At 35.5% G+C, this 22,856-nt stretch overlaps 1 protein-coding gene across 2 annotated transcripts in view; it reads left to right on the forward strand.

Annotated features, from left to right (window-relative positions):
• LOC150106330 (protein regulator of cytokinesis 1-like) overlaps nucleotides 1-22,856 on the forward strand; it is a 253,410-nt gene that overhangs the window by 59,026 nt on the left and 171,528 nt on the right. The gene's annotated exons all lie outside the window — the stretch shown is intronic.

The following is a 22,856-nucleotide window of genomic DNA, read 5'->3' on the forward strand; positions in this document are numbered from 1 at the left end:
AATCTCTCTTGGGACATTGTGGACCTCAAATAATTTTTAATAAGCCTTAATTTAGAAAAAGTGTGCTCTGCACTTGCAATTGTAGTTGGGATTGTTAATAGAATTCATAGTGATGTGTACACATTAGTTATTTGTGCAAATAACTGCATAAAGACTTATGCAGTTATTTGCACAAATATAATTTAATACTTCTCTGGGAGAATAATTATTTGATATCCTCCGAGACAATATTTTTAATTCATCTAATAAATCTATTGCTGAAATATCTTTTTGATCACCTTCAGACAGAACAATTTCTAATTCGAAACAAGCTTTTTTTTTTTTTACTGTATCATTATCAAATTTTAAGTTACCAATGTTAAAGAGAAATCCAAAAATTCTTTCAGTAATTGATGTTATTGCTGAATCAAGAATTACATTAAAAAAATTAATTTGAAAATGTCGCTCAAAATTAGTAATTGATTCGTCAGGACATACATAATCAAATTGAGTTTTTACATGTTATGGGCGTGGTGCTTTTCTTTCAAAAAATTATTTTCACTTCTGTATAACGTCAAGAATTTTTTCGTGACATCTAATGATTTCAAGGCTTCCATAACATTGCAAGAGATATTTAGCAATCGTTTGCTAGATGCATTGACTTCACTTAGAATGTCATACCAAACAAATGTGCCAAATATAAACTTGAAAGAATTAATTTTTTTGCCAAACTATTTTCCAATTTTGTTTTAATGCCTCGTTGCCCAATTAAGCTGTCATCTTCTGTGATGAAAATTAAAGCTTCATGTATTTCTTTTACTTAATTTCATATTGCTTCAACGTGACTTTCCCATTCCTGTCGTGCATAAAGGTTTTAAAGTAAAATTTTGGATGTGGTTTAGAAGAACTTCTCATCGAAGACTCGATGAAGAAAAGAAATTATAGATTGACGGAATAATGTCAAAAAATAAAACCATATCTACATTGCAGCTTGCTGCATCACTCAATACCAAGTTCAAGGAATGTGTACAACACGGAACAAAAAATGCTCTTGGATTTTTGTTCTTTAAAAGTGCTTGTACCCCTGCATTCTTCCCTTTCATATTTGACCCGTTGTCATATCCCTGACCACGGATATTTTGGATATTCAAGTTTTTTTCCTCTAATAATTTAAAAATTGCTTCAGCCATACCACTTCCTGTTGTATTATTAATTTTAATAAAATCTAGAAATCTTTCCTCTATTTGTATAATATCTTGGGTTTTTTCATTTTTTTTTTTATTTTATAGAAACATATTTCACTATTAAGGACATTTGCTCCCACTGCGAAATATCAGTGGTGCAATCAACAATTATTTAAAAATACTTAGCATTCATTAGTTTAGATACATTTTTTTAAAAATTTCATTACTCAATATATTAATGATTTCGTTTTGTATACATTTCCCTAAATAATGAACGTTAATTTCATTTTTTTTTTATGCGTTCTACATGTTTTTGTAATACACTGTCAAATTCGGCGAATAATTCAATCAGTTTCAAAAATGGTCCATTATTATTTGTTCAGATATTCTATAGAGTATCTGAACTTTCTCTGAACGCTATATTTTCTTTTGCAAGAAATTTAATAACCGATATTATGCGTTTTAAAACATGCATCCAGTGTTCTTGTTTTTTGAGTAATTTTAGCTGATGTTGATCAATTGTAGTTTCATTTTTTAAATGCTTTTCCAAATCAATCCATTTTTCAAAATTATTAAAATGTTCTTGAGATTTTTTGTGGTGTTGAAGAACTTGGTACATAAGTTTCCAATCGTTATTTCCTTCCGAAATTAAGTTCATAGTTTGAATATTAGAAAATAATTTGCAGCAGAAACAAAATACCACATTTTTTGAACTTGAGTAAATTAACGAAAATCTAATGGTTTCTCTGTTACTCAAAATCCTATTATAATGCGATACATGAAAACTTCTATTATGTTCATCACATGGAAAAAAAGTCTCTTTTGATTCAGCAGGAGGACCTCGTTTTACTAATCTATCAATTATTGAATTGAACAAGTTTGGCCATAAAGCTGGATCGTCAAAAAGCTCGTAATTTAGTGTTGAGGTATTTGTATTTGAACAAAGCTATTGGATGTTTCTCAAGAGCCTGATTATCATCTAAAGACAAATTCGAATTTTTTTTTTCCGATTTCCGAAAATTTTTGATTAATTTTGTTTCTTAAATAAAAATATTCTATTTATAAGAGAATCAAATTTTCTCAATGAAATTGGATCTAAATGTTTCTGTCCCAGGGATTATCAAATTAAAATAATTATTTGGAGCTATATAATTATCTTTATAAATATGTATATATAAATTTAATATTTTTTAAATATATGATATATCCAATTTAATTTTTTTTTTTTTTTTTTAAAAAATTTTTCTGCCTCCAGTATAATTGTAACATAAACTCTGCAAGTTTTTCACCCTTTTACTTTTCCACTTGCAGCATTCGCCCATTCCGCCCCTGCCTCGTGCTGAGCTTGCTCTGATCTAATAACAGAAATTATTCTCACGGCGAGTGACTTTATTTCCCACTCCACTCAAAATTCTTGACCTTTATCCAAACAAAAAATTCACCCTATGCCCAATTGCTCCAGACACGCACTCCAGCTTCTTGCTCAGCCTACATTACAGCTCATAACAACTGCAAAAAAATCATCAAATCCAAAGGAGACTTTGTAAAGGGCAAGTGCACTAAGGCTGTCTCCTGTCCTGATGGCAGTCATGCTGTTGGTCACTTGCTAAGGCTGTGGTTGACAGCTGTTTATTATGTTTCCACCTCTCTTACATCCTGATGGTACAATTGCAACATCTCCCAAAGAAAAAGCAGACCTTCTGGCATCAGGTTTTTTTCTCCAACTCTTGCAGATGACTAAGGGAAAACTTCTCGTACCATTCCACAATATGCCTCCTGAAATTTCATTAGAAGGAGATCAGAAAAATCCTTGGCAGCCAATACCAGTAAATCTCCTGGCCCTGATGGTATTCCTTCCCCCAGTTGTACTAAACGCTTGTGCTCCAGAACTCGCACCTGTCCTTCATCTCTTTTAAGCTGTTATTCTCATCTGGCATTTATCCCACAGCCTGGAAGTAATCTTTTGTTCATACATGTATTATTCCCCATGTGAATTTGTGCACATTTTTATGTTGGAACATGGTGTTAGTAATAACCAGTCCATGTCCTGAGCAGAAATCCAACAGATATTTGCCATTATTATTAGCTTTGCTCTTTTCTCCAAATTTTCCCAAAATATTTTTGTATGTCTCACAATCATTTCCTACTCTGCTATTTAGATCCCCAACAAGGACCAACTTTTCCTTTTTCATTGTGTCAGTTGCTTTTTCTAAAGCCTCAAAAAATTCCTCCACTTCTACCTTAGTAGAACCTTCTGTGGGACCATAGGCACAAATAAGTCTCATTGTCCAGTTCCCCATTCTCATATTTGCTCACATTACTCTACTTGAGACTGACTGCCATTCAAGAAGATTAGCCTCATATTTTGTGTTGAATACTATGGCTACTCCTTCTTTTCCTTGATTGTAATTGCCTGAATATAACATTTTGTATTTATTGCTCAGAATGATCTCACCAGTTTTGGTCTTTTTTTGTTTCAGTCACCCCTATTATGTCGATCTGGTACTTATCTAATTCCTCAGCTAGCTCCATTTCTTTGCCATTCAGGCTTCTTACGTTGATAGTACCGATCTTTAACTCTGGTGATGTTGAGTTGGGGTTTATTTTCAGATTTGTTTTTATTTTCATTCACATGGAGAGAAGAGGCTAGGAATAAGAAAAGTCTCATTGACTATGTTATTGTTGATAGTGATGTTTTCTCCCTGGTGCAGGACACCAGAGTGTACAGAGGATTTGAAATTGGAAGTGATCACTATTTAGTCTTGAGCAGGATAAAATTGAATTTCGTATTGAAAAGAATAACATGTAAGAAAGTTTTAAAGCGAATAAAAGTTGAGCAGCTCTCAGATGTGAACTGTAGACTAAAATACACAAAGATTATTGAAGAAAAAATGAAAGAGTTTGAGAATAGGAATCAAACCTTGGAGATTCAGTGGCAAACTCTGAAGAAAACATTGATTGATTCTGCCAGAGAGGCATGTGGTGAGGTTGTCTGTAAGGATAAAAAAATCAGAACTCCCTGGTTGGACACAGGAGGTTAAAGAGGCAGTGAAGGAAAAGAAGAAAGCATACCAAAAGTTCCTGTCAAATAAGTCAGCTTGTGCTCTTAGAGAATATAGAGACAAATGCAAGAATGCTAAACATTGTGTAAAACTAGCTAAACAAAAGTCATGGGAGGACTTTGGCAAGAATATAGAAAATAAATATCAAGAAGGTGGCAAAATATTCTGGTGGTTGTTGAAGAAACTTAAGAATGGAGGAAAGAGTGCTGTAAAAGGAATTAGAGATGATAAAGGTGACATGAAAACAGGAGAAAAAGATATCCTTGAAGTATGGAGTAATTACTTTGAAAAACTGCTAAATGAAACAAGCAGTGATGACAGCACAGTGGTAAAAAAACACTGACCAGGCATGCAGTCAGGAATACATATCCATACTTGAAGTAGAAAAAGCCATCAAAGGCTTGAAATATGGAAAGGCAGCAGGAGTAGATGATATTCGACCAGAAATGCTGAAGTATGGTGGTATAAAAGTCCTACAGTGGCTGCACTGCATAGTTCAGAAAGCCTGGACAGAGGGATGAATTCCCGAGGATTGGAGTAGAGCTCTCATAGTACCCATATATTAAAAGGGAAATAAAACTGCATGTGAGAATTACAGAGGTATTTCCTTACTGAGTGTTCCTGACAAGATCTATGCAAGTATACTTGAGAAACGGTTGAGAAGAATTGTGGAAGAAAAGCTTGGTGAAGAACAAGCTGGATTCAGGCCAAATAGAGGCTGTCAGGATCAGATCTTCACTTTACGACAAATAGTCGAGAAAGCATGGGAATATAACAAAGATCTGTATTTAAGTTTTGTCAATCTAGAAAAGGCATATGACAAGGTGCCAAGAGAGAAGCTATTCAATACGCTGCAGTTATATGGTGTCAATGGGGCATTATATCAAGCAATACTTAGTCTTTATTTGAGTTGTAAGTCAGCAGTTAGAATTGAAGGAAGTACAGGAAGATGGTTTAATGTTAAATCTGGTGTGAGACAAGGATGTACATTATCCCCTCTGTTATTCATTATCTATATGGATCACATTATGAAGGAAAGTGGTATTAAACATGATATCAAAATTGGAGATGTTAATGTCAGCTCTTTGCTTTATGCGGATGATGTTATACTTCTAAATAAATCCGCTACAAGTCTGCAAGATTCTCTGACTAAATTGAATAGCTGTTGTAATGGATATGGTATGAAGGTCAGCAATAAAAAGACAAAGACAATGAAAATAGGCAGAATCATTGAAAATGTCAACTGTATTGTGAATGGAAAACCTGTGGAACAAGTAAAACATTTCAGCTATTTAGGCACGATTTTTACTGAAGATGTTAAATTAAATATAGAAATAGATAACAGAATCAGCAAAGCTGGTATGGTGGGAAGTCAATTGAATAAATTCATATGGAATAAGAGAGAAATTAGTCGGAACACTAAATTAGCTGTATACAAGACAGTGTTCAAACCAGTTTTAACTTATGGATCTGAGAGCTGGGTCAGAAGTAAAACACTTGACCAAATACTAGAGACCACAGATATGAGAGTCCTGAGAAAGATTATAGGCGTGAACAGATGGCATCAATGGCAGTATCATATTAAAAACGAGGATATTAGGAAAGAACTTGACATTGTCAGCATCCAGGAATGCGTTAGCAGAGCTAATCTCAGGTGGTATGGTCACTTAAACAGAATGGGTGAGGAAAGATTAGCAAAACAAGTGTTCTCTGCCAGGTAGGCAGCAAAACGACCCAGAGGAAGACCACGATATAGGTGGATTGATACGGTATAAAGTGCTTTAGACGATAAAAATATAAGATCTGATAATGTTGGAGTGTTGACAAGTAACAGACTGATTTGGAGGAAAATTGTAGATAGGAAATTAATAATGATGTAATTTTTTTCATGTAGTACTATCATATCCTGTAACCCTTGAGGGTACATGGCAGGAATTTGATGATGATGATTATTATTATTGTTATTTATGGAGTGTGCATTTCAATAATAAGAATTATTCTGTTAATTAAGCATCATAAAATATGTTGTAATGTAAAATATGATGAAACTATCTGATACATGTCCTATATGGAACTGATTTAAATTTTATGTTTGTTTGGAGTGGAGGACCACCTTTAAGACTTTTCGATCCTTCAAAGTATGTTGATCTCTAGTTTCTTAGAAGATGACATTCGGCCTTAGATATTAAGAGCAAAGAAAGGAGTCAAGACGATTAGTTCAACGAGAATTGGACAAAACTTTGGAAAACACTATGAACTTCTCTTAAATTATATAATGTTTTTACAAATTTACTTTTATATTTGGTCTTTGGTTGTATGTTTTAATTTGTTTAATTTTAGATTTGATGTCTAAAATAAAAAATACAGAAGATAAATGATATTCAATTCATTTAGGCGACTCCGTGACAGCTGCTTTATATTTCATTTAAATTAAGATTTGAATATCATTTTCTTTAATAAAAATGCTTAACAAGATGCGAGTTCCGGCGCATTTTTTTCTAGAAAAAAAGGCACTCTGTGTATATATATACAGGGTGTTCGGGATAAATTTGACATATTTATAATTAATTATATTTTTCCGTAAGTTACATGTATTAACACACACTTCTCTTCATTTAAAAGTTTGGACCCTTCTTCATTCATATACAAGATGTCAGAAAGGATGGATAGCTGGAACCCACCTGAATCATGGAAGAGAATAACTTGTATCATGATGATTCGTGCCCGCCATCAAAATAAGGATATTACGACTGCTGCCCAATGCTCCCTGAATACAGTAAAAACAATCAGGCATGAACTAGAGACTTGCAATGGTGACTACGAGGATGTAGCAAGAAGAAAGATCCCTAGCAGATGATCTGATTGCGTTCGTACAGCAGAATTCCTCGCAAATCTGCAGGAACAGGTGTTGAAGAACCCTGGCATTGGAATTCGGGCTTTGTTCGTGAAGTTGCTAACTGTAGTCAAGCCCTGGATAACAAGGGTAGCCAATGGTAGGCCGTATGTATGGCAGCAGGATTCGGCCCCTTGCCACACCTCTGGGAAAAGTCAAAAATGGTTGTCTGAAAATTTCTACGACTTCACCAGTCCAAATGTTTGGCCTCCAAACTCCCCAGACCTTAACCCCATGGATTATTTTGTATGGGGCGCAGTTGAAAAAGACACTAATCGCACTTCCAGTAATACAAAAGCCCAGTTAATGGATAAAATTAAAACAGTTTTTGCGGCCCTTCCCAGGGAGACTGTAGCATCAGCTTGTTCGAGGTTCCGAAGCAGAATTGAAGCTGTGATCGATGCTAATGGTGGTTATTTTGAGTAAATCTTGTTGATAGTATTGTAATTAACTCTGCCTGTAATGTTTTTTTGTCAATTCATTAAATTTAATAGATACAAAGAAGATTTTCTTTTTCCTTACGAAACTGTCAAATTTATCCCGAACACCCTGTATATGTTAAAGATACCAAGCTATTTTAAACCTGGTTTTACTCCGTTTCCCAAGTAAGCAAACAGACAAACAAGTCAAGTTTGCGCCAGCAAGTGTTGCAAGTCTAGCTGACTCTGCACGTAGCACCTGCAACACTTGCAGGCGCAAACTTGACTTGTTTGTCTGTTTGCTTACTTGGGAAATGGATTAAAACCAGGTTTAAAATAGCTTGGTATCTTCAACATTTATTATACCCAAGGTAAAATACTTTCTACACATATATATATATATATACCCTATAGATATATATACCCTATAGATATAAAATGATAAGCCTTTTTATGAAACGTTTTTATGTAATGTTTTTTTGTTAAGTTATTTGAAACGTTTTGAAACTGGGGCTACCCTGAGTGTCGAGTCTTCAAAATTCGAGTATTCAGAATTCAAGGATAACTAGTCTACCAGTCCGGAACTCGGGGGGGCATAGGCATCAGGGAGGCAAAGCCAGTGATGAGCTATGGAAATTTTAACAAAGGGTTTAAAAAAAACTGTATTTCACACAAAAACTTAATACAGCTTGTGTACAAATTCCAATCAAAAAGCATGAGAGGACAATCAACCTCTAATTTAACAAAGACTATCATTTTTAAATAAATATTTCATGATCTAAACAGGAAATATTTGCACACAATCAACTGTGTTAATTTATCTTACATAAGAAAAACATTTTTTAACTACCAAAATATAATAAGAATGAAATCTTTTATAATATTTTATAAAACATTTGATTGGCTATCAGAAGGGAGAAGGGTAAAGATAGCGCATGCGCTTATTTTATTTTCAAACTTGGACGCATTCTTTATAGAGGAGTTGAAACAATAATTCCAAATAATCTATAGACTAATTTTTGTTAGACTAATATTAGGTTACTGTATGAGTCATCATCATCATCATCAAATTCCTGCCATGTACCCTCAAGGGGTGTACAGGATATGACAGTACTACATGAAAAAATTACATCATTACTAACTTCCTATCTACAATTTTCCTCCAAATCAGTCTGTTACTTGTCAAGACTCCAACATTATCAGATCTTATATTTCTATCGTCTAAGGCACTTTGTACTGTATCAATCCACCTATATCTTGGTCTTCCTCTCGGTCGTTTTCCTGCCAACCTGGCAGAGAACACTTGTTTTGCTAATCTTTCCTCTCCCATTCTATTTAAGTGACCATACCATCTGAGATTAGCTCTGCTAACGCATTCCTGGATGCTGACAATGTCAAGTTCTTTCCTAATATCCTCATTTTTAATATGATATTGCCATTGATGCCATCTGTTCACGCCTCTAATCTTTCTCAGGACTCTCATATCTGCGGTCTCTAGTCTTTGGTCAAGTGTTTTACTTCTGACCCAGCTCTCAGATCCATAAGTTAAAATTGGTTTGAACACAGTCTTGTATACAGCTAATTTAGTGTTCCGACTAATTTCTTTCTTATTCCATATGAATTTATTCAATTGACTTCCCACCATACCAGCTTTGCTGATTCTGTTGTCTATTTCTATATTTAGTTTACCATCTTCAGTAAAAATTGTGCCTAAGTAGCTGAAATGTTTTACTTGTTCCACAGGTTCTCCATTCACAACACAGTTGACATTTTCAATGATTCTGCCTATTTTCATTGTCTTTGTCTTTTTATTGCTGACCTTCATACCATATCTATTACAACAGCTATTCAATTTAGTCAGAGAATCTTGCAGACTTGTAGCGGATTTATTTAGAAGTATAACATCATCCGCATAAAGCAAAGAGCTGACATTAACATCTCCAATTTTGATATCAGGTTTAACACCACATTCCTTCATAATGTGATCCATATAGATAATGAATAACAGAGGGGATAATGTACATCCTTGTCTCACACCAGATTTAACATTAAACCATCTTCCTGTACTTCCTTCAATTCTAACTGCTGACTCACAACTCAAATAAAGACTAAGTATTGCTTGATATAATGTTCCATTCACACCATATAACTGCAACGTATTGAATAGCTTCTCTCTTGGCACCTTGTCATATGCCTTTTCCAAATCGACAAAACTTAAATACAGATCTTTGTTATATTCCCATGCTTTCTCGACTATTTGTCGTAAAGTGAAAATCTGATCCTGACAGCCTCTATTTGGCCTGAATCCAGCTTGTTCTTCACCAAGCTTTTCTTCCACAATTCTTCTCAACCGTTTCTCAAGTATACTTGCATAGATCTTGCCAGGAACACTCAGTAGGGAAATACCTCTGTAATTCTCACATTCAGTTTTATTTCCCTTTTTATATATGGGTACTATGAGAGCTCTACTCCAATCATCGGGAATTCGTCCCTCTGTCCAGGCTTTCTGAACTATGCAGTGCAGCCACTGTAAGACTCTTATACCACCATACTTCAGCATTTCTGGTCGAATATCATCTACTCCTGCTGCCTTTCCACATTTCAAGCCTTTGATGGCTTTTTCTACTTCAAGTATGGATATGTATTCCTGACTGCATGCCTGGTCAGTGTTTTTTATCACTGTGCTGTCATCACTGCTTGTTTCATTTAGCAGTTTTTCAAAGTAATTACTCCATACTTCAAGGATATCTTTTTCTCCTGTTTTCATTTCACCTTTATCATCTCTAATTCCTTTTATAGCACTCTTTCCTCCATTCCTAAGCTTCTTCAACAACCTCCAGAATATTTTGCCACCTTCTTGATATTTATTTTGTATATTCTTGCCAAAGTCCTCCCATGACTTTTGTTTAGCTAGTTTTACACACTGTTTAGCTTTCTTACATTTGTCTCTGTATTCTGTAAGAGTAAAAGCTGACTTATTTGCCAGGAACTTTTGATATGCTTTCTTCTTTTCCTTCACTGCCTCTTTAACTTCCTGTGTCCACCAGGGAGTTCTGATTTTTTTATCTTTGCACACTACCTCACCACATGCGTCTCTGGCAGAATCAATCAATGTTTCCTTCAGAGTTTGCCACTGAATCTCCAAGGTTTGATTCCTGTTCTCAAACTCTTTCATTTTCTTTTCAATAATATTTCTGTATTTTAGTCTACAGTTTACATCTGAGAGCTGCTCAACTTTTATTCGCTTTAAAACTTTCTTACATGTTATTCTTTTCAATATGAAATTCAATTTTATCCTGCTCAAGACTAAATAGTGATCACTTCCAATTTCAAATCCTCTGTACACTCTGGTGTCCTGCACCAGGGAGAAAACATCACTATCAACAATAACATAGTCAATGAGACTTTTCTTATTCCTAGCCTCTTCTCTCCATGTGAATTTGTGCACATTTTTATGTTGGAACATGGTGTTAGTAATAACCAGTCCATGTCCTGAGCAGAAATCCAACAGATATTTGCCATTATTATTAGCTTTGCTCTTTTCTCCAAATTTTCCCAAAATATTTTTGTATGTCTCATAATCATTTCCTACTCTACTATTTAGATCCCCAACAAGGAGCAACTTTTCCTTTTTCATTGTGTCAGTTGCTTTTTCTAAAGCCTCAAAAAATTCCTCCACTTGTACCTTAGTAGAACCTTCTGTGGGACCATAGGCACAAATAAGTCTCATTGTCCAGTTCCCCATTCTCATATTTGCCCACATTACTCTACTTGAGACTGACTGCCATTCAAGAAGATTAGCCTCGTATTTTGTGTTGAATACTATGGCTACTCCTTCTTTTTCTTGATTGTTATTGCCTGAATATAACATTTTGTATTTATTGCTCAGAAAGATCTCACCAGTTTTGGTCTTTTTTGTTTCAGTCACCCCTATTATGTCGATCTGGTACTTATCTAATTCCTCAGCTAGCTCCATTTCTTTGCCATTCAGGCTTCTTACGTTGATAGTACCGATCTTTAACTCTGGTGATGTTGAGTTGGGGTTTGTTTTCAGATTTGTTCCAGTAGCTGACTTTTCGCTGTTCGCCCTGGTTCCCTGGCGAAAACAACGGGGGCCTTGTTTAACCGGGCGACGCCCCAGCAGGCATGAAATTTTGTCATGTTGTACCATCATTTTTTATTTTGGTTTAACCAATAAGAATACAATTTGGTCGGCTAAATCCCAAATTGCCAGCCCATCCTCGTTCGTTCAGTATCAAAGTAGATACCCAACAGGGTGCACCACGAGAAGGTGAGGATTGGACATTAGGTCAGAAGCCCTGTTCGGTTCTCCGCATTCCTTTAAAGGCTATGTGGAGGTCTCCTCTCAGTTATACAGCTTTGACCCTTAAGCACCCCTACTGTATGAGTTTGTTGCTTAATATATTTCAAAAAAAAATTTTTTTTCGAAAAAATAAAAAAGTAAACAAGAACAAGAGGCTCACAAATTTGAGAAATATTTAACAAAGGGCTCGTGCGAGTCCCTTATAGCTCACCACTGGGCAGAGCCCCCCTAGTATATACATAATTTCCCACATGGGAAATTTTGAACCCATATCACATCAGTGATGTGGTGGCAAAGGAAAAATATTCACATTGTTATTTTTATTTTTTTCTGTGAAATAATTTATTTTTCAATTGTAGTGTTAGAAAACACTACAATTGAGAAGTAAATTATTTCCCAGATTTTATCAGGAGAACCTGATAAAAAACTGAGATTGCATGAAAACCAGAATTTGAGTATTATGAGATAACATTAGCATCTTCTGTTCAGGATTACTCTATAGGTATTTGGAAAATTACATGTTCTAATAGTAACTGTTTTTCTTTCTTTTCTATTAGAAATAAAATTTGAAAATAATAGTTGATCTTATTTTATTCGTTCTTCCTGTGTGAATGAGAATAATAGTATGTAACTGTTGTTATTATCACTATGCTATTATTATACAATACAATTTACGTTATGATAACACAATATGTTTTCTGATATAAATGGTCCATAGTGTATATGCCTCTAACACAGATACGAGGAAAGTGCAAAAGTTTTCTTTAGTTAGAAAATCTGGTTTCGAAACCTGTGTAGTGATATGAGACCCCCGACTTTTCAACTGAAAATAAGTTAGACAGTCTCATACTGAGATGATGTTCCATACCAGGAAGTTACGTCATAAACTGGCAAAGCACTAGAAAATATCAGCCATACAATGTACTTGCTTTGTAGTTGCTTATGCCATAAAAAATCACAGCCTTAGTCAATGCAATCATTTTTCTGATTGAGATAATGAAGTTTGGGTAGCCAACTGGAGAGAGAGAGAGTCACTGTTTTTTTTTTTTTTTTTACTAAGTAGCTGCCGATTAGAATTCTTATACTGGCATGAATTCTTATGAAAATATTTAGGTGGTAGATGAATTTCGCTCTGTAAATAGCATAGCGCAATGCCATCACCTAGTTTACTGGAGGCTTTAAAAAACACATTTAGCCTTATCTCTAATGTTAATTTCTCTAATATAGCATTAACGTAGTATAGATTTCCAAATGTTTATGAACATAAATAAAAAAGAAAGCAGAAAATCCAATTCCTTCCTCCCATGTGCCCTCTCCTCTTTCCAGTCAATGTTACCATAATTGAAATCACCCATAATAATTACCCTCCTTCCACTCATTTCTTCTATTTGCTTATGCATACTATCCCCACCATCCACTCCATCACCCGGTCTATAGCAGCACCCAATTGTATATTTTGTTCTGCTGGATTCTATCTCACACCAAACAGCCTCAAATGTGCTTTTTTCCCCATCATGCAGTTCAACTTCTATACTCCTTGGCTGAAGATCATCAGCTATCATCAATAACACTCCTCCCCCCTTTTTATTCACCCTGTCACTCCTGAACACGCTATACCCGTCGCATTCAATCCCACTAGCTTTATCATCTTCTGTCAGCCATGTTTCACTAATACTGATAACATGTGGCCTGGAAGTGCCAACCATAGCCAAAAACTCTTCCTTCTTGTTCCTAATACTCCTGGCATTAGTGTACATGAATCGTAGAAGCCCATTTGTCCCATCCCTACTTTGATGCCTTATACTAACTATCCCATTCTGATTTGTTGTCCGTCGTACTCGCTTGGGCATAATATACTCATTCATACACTTAACTGCCCCCCTAAAGTCTGCATATCTACTCCCCCCCCTCTTAATAAATCTAGTTTCCCTGAGTCTGTACATTCACTTCCACATCATTCATCAACACTCTTTCAAGTCTCCGTACACCAACTCTATTCAAATGCAATCCATCCATCTTATATAAGTCCTTTCGCCCATCGAACTCATTCCACACATCCACAAATTCCACACCACTCTCCATGCATAACCCACGCATAAAGTCATTGGCAATTATGGCCCTCCTTCTAAACACTTCACTGTCATACCGCAGTAAGATACTCACCATCCTAACTCTCTCACTCTTCTCTTTTGCTACCTCAAACAATTCCCTCACATCCTCTGTCATTTCCATTTTGTCCTCTTTCAAATCATTCGTTCCTGCCACAATTATCATCTCTTTTACCCTCTGTTTTTGCAGTCGATTAGATTCGCTGACGTCCTTTATGTTCGCACCTGGCTGGTATGACTTCGTTAAACTCTCAATTATTAGACAATGCGCCAGGCCATCCAACTCTATTGACTGACTTAGATGAAAATGTCAAGATTAATTTTTTCCCTCCAAACACAACATCAATTCTGCAGCCGATGGATCAAGGCGTTATCTCCACTTTCAAGGCTTACTATTTAAGACGAACTTTTGCTCAAACTATTAAAGCTGCAGCAAAAGAAGATTCTTGGACTTTGAGTGAATTTTGGAAGAAATTTAACATCAAAGATGCCATTCAAAATATTTATGAATCTTGTCAAGAGGTGACTCGAAGCAACATGAGAGCCGTATGGCATAATATCTTGCCGCATTGTTGAAAGGACTTTGCAACACAGAAAGAGGAAATCTCAACAGAAATTGTGCAGATGGGCAAAGATCTTGGTTTTACAAGTTTAGATTGTAACAATGTGAATGAATGTATTGATTCTCATTCAAATGATCTGGATAGTGAAACCATTTTGAAGTTGGAACAACAATGAGCCTATGAAGGGGAAGAAGACGAAGATGACCCCACTGATGTCATGGTTGAAGAATTTTCCTTTGCTGACCTTTCAACTTTTGTGAGAAAAATCGACGAAGCTTCCAACTTTCTCATAAATGCCGATCCGAATTTGGAAAGAAGCATCAAAGTGAGACAAAGTCTCAATAAATCCATCAAATGCTACAGAGATCTAGTACTTGAAGAGACAAAGAAGACAAGGATGGTTCAACGAACACTAAAAGACTACTTTAATAAAAAGTAAATTACTGTATGCTAAAATTGAAGCAATATTTGTTTTGTTTTCTACAACTTTTATATCAGTTTAAAAGGATTTTATTTGTTATTTAGTTAATAAAAATAACAATTTTTTTTTAATTTTTAAACATTTTTATTATCCTAAATTTATGTAATAAACAAATTAAATTGAAAACCTTTATAAATAGACCTCAAACAACGCGGTTTTGCATAGTGCGGACGCTTCTTGGAACCAATTAACCGTGCTATCCAAGGTATTCCTGTACTCTCACTTACATCCTTAAATTTCGCACCCGGTAAGTATGATTTAGTTAAACTCCCATCTATGACACCTCTTAATAACGAGTCGCCTTACAACACTCTTTCCTTCATTTCTGTACCTCTCCCACTCTTATGCTTATTTTCCTTTCAAACACTTGCTTATTTCCGTTAGCCGAGGCACTCTGGAAAGAGTTTTGCAGCTGCTCCAACTGCCGCTTTACATTGTGTATTACTTCGTGTAACCTTGCAATCTCACTCCTTACAAATAATTCCTCATTTTTTTCATCATTTAAACCATTTTCTCTCTCTGTATAATTGTTTTCACTCTCTCTTTGATCACTGCTCTCATTGCCATCTTATACAACATCACAATTCCCTATCAAGCCCTATTTTCACTTACATTCTGGCTTTCTTCTACCACAACAATCTCACGACCTGACACATACTTCAATGCCTTGCTTTCCTTACACTTTCTACATAGTCTCCCACCACTATCATTTTCCATCCAAACTCCAGCCTCTTTCGGGAAAGCATTGTTAAATTGTGATTGATAAAATTCCTAAGAGAATTTATTCTTTCATAATTTAACAAGTAAAGAACCTATAATAGAAAATTTGCTTGCATCTAAGAGTGTAAACTACATATGTGTGAATAAAATTCTATATATTAAACAAAAGGAAAATAATTGTGAAAATGCATAAGAAAGAAGTGTTATTCCATTATGTAGAAAGATTACTTAAGCTAGTTAAATATTGACGGTAAAATTCTAGAGAAAAGAACGTTATAGTATGATTGAAGCGGTATACCATTTCTAGGAATTAGATAGACAAAGCTTAGATGAATGACTCACAATTTTTGACGATAATTGTAGCTTAATCCAAGGCCAAGAGCACAGGATTAAAGGAAGTTGCCGCAAGCGTATCGTGTGGACACGGCACATGATAAGTAGGCAGAAAAGTAGAAATATTCTACCGAGAGATATTGCGTTGCGTTATCGATGAGTCGGGGGGGGGGCAGAGAAAATTATGGAAGGTGTTGATAGGGTGCGCAGATATAAAAGTTAGGACCCCCCCCCCGAGGCTTTTTTCCTGGTGGTTTTGGTTTTGGTGTGGGGACTTCACGAGCGGAGGGACGGTTCGAGAACGTGAGGGGAAATCTCTGCCCTGATGCCCGGCAGATGGAAATGGTAGATGTTGCGTATCCACGGGAAAGGTTATGCGTCTCAAGGTCTGAAGTGAATCACATTACTCCAGAAGAAAAGGGTAGTCTGTGAAGAGGCTAGGTAAAAGGGACACATGTGCAAAAGAGTGACTTTGCCCCAAGAATCCTATTGAAAGGAAGGCATAACCGACTGAAACGAATAGGCCAGCATATAATCGAGGAATTCCAGGTACCAATCCCAGCACAAAGAAATCAATTTGAGGGTCAAAGGACAAGTAAAGAGAGGAACAAGCACAGGAGATAACTATAATACGGTATCATGAAATTTTATCGTTAAATAGTGTAAATGAATGATATGTGAATCAAGATCTAAGGACTTAACAAAGATAAACCTTAGGACTGTAGCAAATTATAAGTTGTGAAAGTAGACAAGTGTAACTTAAAGAGTGATACCTTAAGATGTGTGAATACAAGGTGATAATGAAATAATCACCTTGTATTCACATGATAATGATAATGAAAGTTTACTAGGTTTTAATTAAGAGAGTTATGAGGATCTTATGTGTGAAGTGTTATAGAGCAGCTCTATTGTTAATCCTATGAGAGTCATGAGAATTTACTGTTTGTATTTGATAACTATGATAGCACATAAATTTGTAGTTTAGAAATGATCTTTCCCAGACTTCCATGAACTGTATATATGTTAGAATGTTAAATAAATCCTTTGCTTACTCTGATTCAGTTGTTTGTTAGTATTATCCGATGCACCACTTGCTAAATATGCGAACCTAAGCAGGAGATTTGAGTAGCGTGTCGACTGTCATGATTGCACAGTTGTTAGTCATTGAGGTATAGCTGGGTGCTCACTTCTTGTTTAAGATTTTTTTTCTTTAAACTAATTGTCCTAAGTGGCGCAGTCAAAACAAATAAATGTCTTAGGATTTTATGAGAACAACCTCAGCTTTGTTACATTTGGATTCTGGCTCTACCTCAGGGTGATTCCCTTTGTACTTAGATAGTACCACGTGACACCAAGGGGCAAATAAACGTAAAGAGCATAGATATCAAAGTTATTAAGAAAAGGTGACACAACCGCATACATCCTGCACATATCACACTGGACAAACTCCCTCACATTAAGCTGATAATAATCTTAGACAACTAGGGGCAGTTGTTGCATGGATTGAAGAATTGAATGGGGGAGAGAGCAGTAAATTGGAGCTATTTAAAAAAAATAATAAATAAATAAAAAATATATATATATAATATATTTATCAACAGCAATGGTGGATTCTTCAAGTGAAAAAAAATAACAGTTATCTTAAATATAAAGAGCCAATAGGCTTCATTTCGGCAATAAAAACATTATTTAAATTAAGGGGATATTAAGTCCCTCATTGTTTTGAAACTCAATGATTGGAATCAGAGTTTCATGCCGAATATAGTAAACTATAAAGTATCAGCGATTACTAGCGTGAGCTAATGCAAGTAGTCCTAGTACGTAGTACAATCTCAGGCAACTCGCAGCGAAGGTGGTAAAGTTCTGATCGCTATTCTTGGTATTTTCCATAATGTAAAAACACATTTCCTAGGAAATGTATGCTGTTGGTGGGAGGTTACTACCCAGACCGGTTTCAGCCTTTTTTGAGGCTTCATCAGTGAGTAGCTAGACCAAATTAATACCAAAGGGTATAGCAAAAAGAACTTATATACTCTGCTATATGAGTTGTCAAAAAGGTGCACCCATTAAGTTACTTAAATATAAAGAGCCAATAGGCTTCATTTCGGCGATATTGAAGCCTATTGGCTCTTTATATTTAAGTAACTTAATGGGTGCACCTTTTTGACAACTCATATAGCAGAGTATATAAGTTCTTTTTGCTATACCCTTTGGTATTAATTTGGTCTAGCTACTCACTGATGAAGCCTCAAAAAAGGCTGAAACCGGTCTGGGTAGTGACCTCCCATCATAATGTAATAACAGCATACATTTCCTAGGAAATGTGTTTTATCATTATGGAAAATACCAAGAATAGCGATCAGAACTTTACCACCTTTGCTGCGAGTTGCCCGAGATTGTACTACGTACTAGGACTACTTGCATTAGCTCACGTTAGTAATCGCAGATGCTTTATAGTTTACTATATTCGGCATGAAACTCTCTGATTCTAATCATTGAGTTTCTTATTCGGTTTTAAAACAATGTGGGATTTAATATCCCTTTAATTTAAATAACAGTTATCTTTTTCACTTGAAGAACAGGAACTGCAGATGAAAAGCTGTTATGGGAAAGTGGAAAGCAATCGCAAGAGGGAATGTGAGAGTTAGATCCAGAAAATTAACTAGTATAGTAATGAAGACAAAAATGGTGTACTAGAAGTGACTAGCACTGCAGTCCAATGAAAATCCCATGGTATTCTTTCATTATGTGGCCTGTAGGAGGAGAAATGAGTAGAAAGGCTTGTGTTGGCACTTCGTGTTGAGTTTTTTAATATAACATTTTAATACACAAAACAAGACAGTGATGAGAAAATAATGTACGTATTTACTTATTTGCCAATATTTTACTTTTATATCCAGCATCTTCAGTGCACAAACAGTTTACATATGGAAACAGCAACAGTTGATTAATACTGAGAACAGTTTAAAATTGTAACAGCACAAAGAACTAAAGTCTTAATTGGCATTATCTGTTGTTAATTAAAGAGAGTTTAACAAATATTAATTTGATCTTAAAATGACTATCTTCCAGATTTTTAGTAAATTGATGCAACCCTACTTTTTGAGGTTTAGAGAATATTTTAAAGTCTCATTCCTCATCAACAGTCTCTCTGATTTTTAATGACTTCTGTATAGCACTTTTGTTTTCTTTCATCTGATCCTATGTGAAGGGGTGTCCAAGGAATGGTCTGCTATTCCAAATTTGCCTTAGCAATGGTACCAGATGTATTTATGTTCTCTGAGGCAGATGTCTACAGATCACAAGTACAGTGAACTTCATATATTCCAGGATGTGATAAAGGAGAGGGTTTGTCCTTAGATGAATGGATAAGAGTTGCAAATTTGATATATGATTTAAATATGATGGGGGAGCTTATATTTATTAAGCAAATATATTCCAGTAAAGAAAACCTTTACTGGAATATAATGAAGAAAACCTTCACATACTGGAAATATTTGTGCAATCATGCCATCATCTAGCTCAACAATATGGTATCCTAAAAACACTAACACACAGAGCCAGAGCTGTCTGTTACAATGATACTGCTCTTACCAGTGAACTTGCCACACTTTATCAGATAGTTATAATCCCACAAAATAGAGACAATACTAAATGGCTCCCTCAATACCCCTCTCATCCATAATATACAAGACCACACCAGAATTGTTACTATCCCATGTATTCAGGGTACATCTGAAAAGATAGTGCTGTCAAATCCAAAAGCAAGAGTAATTGGCCACCATTATCTGTCAGTTGAGAAGATGTATCTTGGGGAATACAATTATGCTACATTTAGATAGCCTTCATATTACAAGTTTTTTCCAAAACATATCTAGAATTAATTTTTGACTGCAACTACACAGGTCATAAAACTGCACTGATCAAACCCTATGTTATTGTAGGTGCTGGCAAGTGCAGGAAGATCCCAGCAATTGAATGTGAAAAGATAATTGGAATGTACAAAAAAAAAAAAAAATGCTATTACTATTGATTATATTGCTTAGAAAAGGGAAAGACTGTGTTCCCTATGAAGCAATAGTTATTAGTTTAGTTCACTCTGGTTTATATGTACTCCATAGAGTTCACTCTTGTAGATTATTATTATGAGTGTGGACACTTCACTCAGAAATAAATTTAAAGAATGGGTTTTCATACTACAGTCTTTTGTACGCTACGCTTTCACTACTTATTGACAGAATGAATCTCCAACTCTGTCAGTCTGCACTAGTCTCCATATTACAACACTTCTCCAAAAGTCTTTCTCTCACACTCACTCACTCAGAACTTGGTTCAAGTTTCCAGTAGGAATGTGCTGCTAGTCACATTATGAGAATGGTTGCCCCAAATTTTTTATGCTTATTAGCAAATTAAAAGTTGAATAACCCTAAGATTATATGTTGAAAACATGCTAAGGATCACAAATGTTAATTTACTAATTTCCACTCTAACAGCATTTAGAGAGAGGAAAGAAGGATGGCATAACAGTACAGTTTATGTGATGTAGTTTGGATACAGAATTTTTGAACTTCACTTATTCAGCAAATATTAGCTTAAACATACATAATATTTAAGCTCTTTCAACAAATGAGCTTAAACATTATGCATGAAGAATACAAAGAGCAGACCAGGAAAGTAACTTTGTTAGTAATGACAGAAAAGTGCAGTATGAACAAAAATTTATTATTCAAGCATAGAAAAATCCTAGTGAATTGTCAAGTAGAAGAAAGAATTGAACTATGGCTGGCTGATGTTAGTGGATGAGAGTGGTAGAATGTAGAGGATATAGTCAGTTTTCAATGAGTAGTAGTTTATCAGGGTATTTCATTAGGTTCTGATGAAATCATCATCATGAGAAGTTGGAGTATAGAAGTAGTGGTGGAGGAACTGATGGTGAATGAACAGGAGGTATATGAGGAATTAAGTAAACTTGATGTTAATAAGGCAGTAGGACTTGACAATGTATCGTCATTTGTTTTGAAGGAATGTTCTAGAGAATTAGCAGCACTGAGTCTTACAACAGGGCAAGTTCTAAAAGAGTGGTAAGTGGGAAAAAATTGTTTAACTTTTCACAAAGGAAGGGAGGGATAAAACACTGACTCAAATTCTAGGCCAATCTCTGTGTCTAGAATTCTTGTAGGTGTTAACAGGTTGGCGAGGGCTAGGATTCAGAATTAGGTTGATAATAGCATTATTCCCAATGATGGTCAGCATGGGTTTGTTAATGGGGAGGTCATATTTTAGCAATCTGCTTATGTATTACAACAAGTGACAGATTCTTTGGATAAGGGAGATGAATATATAGTAATATACTTGATTTTTGACAGAATACTACATGAAACACTATTACACAAATTGACTTTATCCTCTGGTTAAGTGGATATGAAGGTGGCCTCTGACTGATATTAAAAAACGGTATATGGAGGGGCAGAATCGAGGCGAAAGCAGGTGACTAGTGGTGTGCCACAAGGTTCAGTGATGGGACCATTGCTATTTAATTTACACATAAATGATATAGGAAATAACCTGAAAGGAAATATTCAGTTTTTTGCTGATGATGTGAAATTAGGTCGAGTAATAGTTAATCAAGCCATGTGGAGTATTTGCAGGACAATTTAAATAGGCTGTCAGCATGAGCCAAAGATAATGGGTGTAAGTTTAATGTGGAGAAATGCATAGTTATGCATTTTGGGATAAATAGATTACAAGCTATATATCACATTGATGGTGCTGTACTCCAGGAAATAGATGAAACTAGAGATTTAGGAGTGGTGGTAGACAAAGAGTTAAAGTTTAGAGGACATTGCTAAGCTTGCTAAAGTAGCACATAAGATTACTTGGCTAGTGAACACATTAACAAGTAGAGATAAGGAAGTTGTAATTTCTCTTTATAGGGCCTTGATACATTCGCATCTGGATTACTGTGCTCAAGTCTGGTCCCTTGGTTTCTTGGGGATGTGGAAGTAGTGGAGAGGATTCAGAAGCAAGTGACCAAGATGGTGAGTGGAATATGGCCTACAAGGATAGATTGAAGGTGTGTGGGTTGCAGAAGTTCATTGATAGGAGAAAAAGAGATGTATGATAGAAATATATTTAAGTTGCTTAAAGGATTTTATAGGATAGATGCAGGGGAAATGTTTCAGCATTTGGCTAGAGGGACCAGAACAAGGTCCCTGGAAGTTGAATAAAGGGATGTGAGGACTAGATTTTTTTACTAGGAGAGTGGTGAATGAATGGAATGGATTACCAGTCAGTTGTGAGTGCTTTTTCTGTTAATGTAAGGAGAGGTATGGTAGAGTAGATTGGGTCTCCCACGATGAGTCTTTGGACTCCATGGAGGTGCCTATATAATAATAATAATTTTTCAAAAGTCTTTGATAGATTGCCACATGACAAGCTGGTAACTAAATTGAAACAGGCGGGATTGGATTTGAGAGTTGAGTTGTATAGGTGATTGGCTATCAGCAGGTTGTGTATATGGAGAAGTATCTCAAAAGAGGAAAATCACTAGTGGAGGCAACATCTTGGGACCATTATGGTTTACCTTCTATGTTAATGAAATAGGGATATACAGTTGTTTGCTGATGATGCAATTGGGAAGAACTATGAGGAACAGAGTAAGTCTGGCTTTGCAGAAGAATCTCAATAGACTATGAGCGTGTGGGTGAGTGAGTTTGAATACAGAGTATACACTTAATTGAGATTTCGAAGGAGATGAAAACATCTGTAAGTGATAGTGGACAGAGATTTG

Source organism: Typopeltis vanoorti, chromosome 5, assembly GCF_054136105.1.
Source record: "Typopeltis vanoorti isolate ZY-2024b chromosome 5, IOZ_Tvanoo_1.0, whole genome shotgun sequence".
NCBI classification, from domain to species: domain Eukaryota; kingdom Metazoa; phylum Arthropoda; class Arachnida; order Uropygi; family Thelyphonidae; genus Typopeltis; species Typopeltis vanoorti.